This window comes from Drosophila kikkawai, unplaced genomic scaffold (genome assembly GCF_030179895.1).
Source record: "Drosophila kikkawai strain 14028-0561.14 unplaced genomic scaffold, DkikHiC1v2 scaffold_8, whole genome shotgun sequence".
Classification (NCBI taxonomy): Eukaryota; Metazoa; Arthropoda; class Insecta; order Diptera; family Drosophilidae; genus Drosophila; species Drosophila kikkawai.
This window is the reverse complement of record NW_027222741.1, coordinates 117,461-120,124: the sequence shown is the minus strand read 5'-3', so window position 1 is coordinate 120,124 and position 2,664 is coordinate 117,461. Positions and strand designations below refer to the sequence as shown.

Below are 2,664 nucleotides of genomic sequence, written 5' to 3'. Positions count from 1 at the left end.
CAGAGGAAGCTAAAAACAATTCCATCATGGTGTTTGATGACGTAGCGTGTGAAAAGCAAACTGCTATTCGCAATTATTTTTGTATGGGTCGACATAGAAATATTGATTCATTCTATTTATGTCAAACGTATACACATATTCCAAAACATTTAATACGAGATAATGCAAATTTTATTATAATGTTTAAGCAGGACGATATGAACCTTCGTCACATATATCGAGATCATGTTCATTCTGATATGAATTTTGAAACATTCATGGAAATTTCACGAAAGTGTTGGGTCGATAAATTTGGATTTCTTGTAATCTCTAAAGACGATGATATGAAAGCTGGACGATATAGAAAAGGATTCGATCAATTTATTATACTTGAATAAATAATAATGATAATATAAATATAATAATATTATTGTGAATAAAGTCAGTTCAGACTCAAGCATCATAATGACTACATCATTGACAATAGCTCTAAATGGGAATACATCTGTACTTAGCGAGAATTTTTTCCCACAAATTGAGCTAAAACGTAATTATGAATGTGCTCTAATTGATTTTTATACATTCAATTCTATACCGAATGTTGATAAGGGGAACAACTTATTTCATATTGGGAACAAAGTCATTGAAATACCAATTGGCTCATATGAGTTTGATGATATTTCAAAATATATTATTAATAAGCTCAAGGAGTATGAGCTTCAAGACAGTATAAAAATAGAGTGTAATATCAACACGTTACAAGTTCAAGTTATTACTAAAAATGAGACCGTATATTTTAATCATGAACGATCAATTGGTCGTTTATTCGGATTTAATAAACGAAAATTAAGACCACATGAGAAAGAAGTTTACATCTCGGATAATCCCGTCAATATTTTAAAAATAAATTCTGTTAGATTGGAATGCAACATTATAAGCGGGTCATATGTAGGGAATAAACCAAATCATGTGCTTCATGAATTTGGAATCAATGTCCCCCCTGGATATAAAATGAACATAACACCACGAAATTTGATTTATTTGCCTGTGAACACCAGAGAAATAAGCACACTAGAAATACGGATAACTGATCAGGACGGAGATTTAGTTAATTTGCGTGGGGAAACTGTATCAATCCGTCTCCACTTACGACCGACAGAATGATTATTTACAATAAAAGGGGTACTCATCGATCCTTTGATAACATTATCAAATCTAAAGCTGAAGTGAAAGCACCATCATCTTCACATCAACGCCCGGCCCTCACATTAAAAAATAAATTGATTTTGAAATCGTTGGGATTTAATATTAAATAAAGTTTATCAACTAATATTCAAATGAATGAGATCTTTTATGTCCAGGAAAAGCCTGCTAACGATGAATCTATTATTAAAAAAGAGTTTCATTCATATTATCCATATCAGCAGAACTTCAAAGCAAATGATGAAGTACGGATCAGTTTGCAAAACCAAGATTTGTATGTCCTTCCATGTGAAAGTTTTCTCCATTTTGAAGGAACGCTTAGCAAAATTATTGACTCAAATACAGGAAAGACTAGTACAAATGGCGTTAGCGGTTTGCTCAAAAATAATTGCATGGCCTATTTTCTGGATGAAATAAGATATGAGTTGAATGGCTGTGAATTGGATAGGACGCGTTTTACTGGAATAACAACGACTATTAAGAACTTTCTCTCAGTCGGCCAACAGGAAGGAGCGGCTTATCGCAATGCGGGGTGGAGTGGCGGGGACAATATCCCTTCTGGAGGACATTTCAGTTTTTCTGTACCTTTAAAAATGTTGATGGGGTTCGCTGAAGACTATAAGAAAGTCGTCTTAAACTGTAAACATGAGCTCGTTCTGTTACTTACGAAAAACCCTGATGATATGTTTGTGAAAAATGTTGATGGAAAAATCCATAACATTGCTATAAATAGTATAAGTTGGAAGATCCCCCACATCGTTCCAAGTGACAGTGCTAAAATTAAAATGTTTAATGTAGTAAAGAGTGGAGCTAGCCTCCCACTCGCATTCCGGAGTTGGGATTGTTATATAAATCCGACATTGGTTCAGGGAACACATCATATATGGAATGTCAAGATGTCTGCAAACAGAGAACGTCCACGTTTTGCTGTTATTGCATTTACATTGAATGGAGAACTAATTACAAACAATTTGAGAAATGCAAAGGTATATCTTAATTCTGAAGTATATCCCTATGAGGATTTGAATGTTAAATATAATGAGAATCGGTTTGCTGTCTTGTATGACATGTATACAAAATTTCAAGAGAGCTATTACAATCGAGAACCCCGAGCTCTTTTATCTCCGATGGAATTCATGTCGAAGGCTCCTATTGTGGTTGTTGATCTCTCATACCAGAACGAGAGTGTCAAATCAGGAGCGACTGATATAAAAATTTCCACTGAGCTAACTGTTGCGGGTGAGATAAATACAAAGGCATATTGCCTTCTCATCCATGATCGACTAGTTGAATACTCGCCACTAACTGGATTGGTTCAACGTATCGTCTAACAATTTGGAAAGGATTACTTCATTTAAATTTTTGAATTCATTGCAAGTAGACGTACACGGATCCATCAAAATGCTAGCACTAAAAAACAAAGACATCATCTCAACCAGTAATAGCATTCAACAACTTGTAATAAAAATAAATAATTTCATG

The 2,664-nt window shown here is 34.2% G+C and overlaps 1 long non-coding RNA gene across 1 annotated transcript; it reads right to left on the bottom strand.

Moving 5' to 3' along the window:
- Positions 1-1,167: 1,167 nt before the first annotated feature.
- LOC138929609 (uncharacterized) lies at positions 1,168-2,191 on the bottom strand. The gene is made up of 3 exons (XR_011445848.1): positions 1,850-2,191; positions 1,643-1,798; positions 1,168-1,586 (listed from the first exon to the last, which is right to left on the bottom strand). It is a non-coding gene; the product is annotated as an uncharacterized lncRNA (long non-coding RNA).
- Positions 2,192-2,664: the final 473 nt, after the last annotated feature.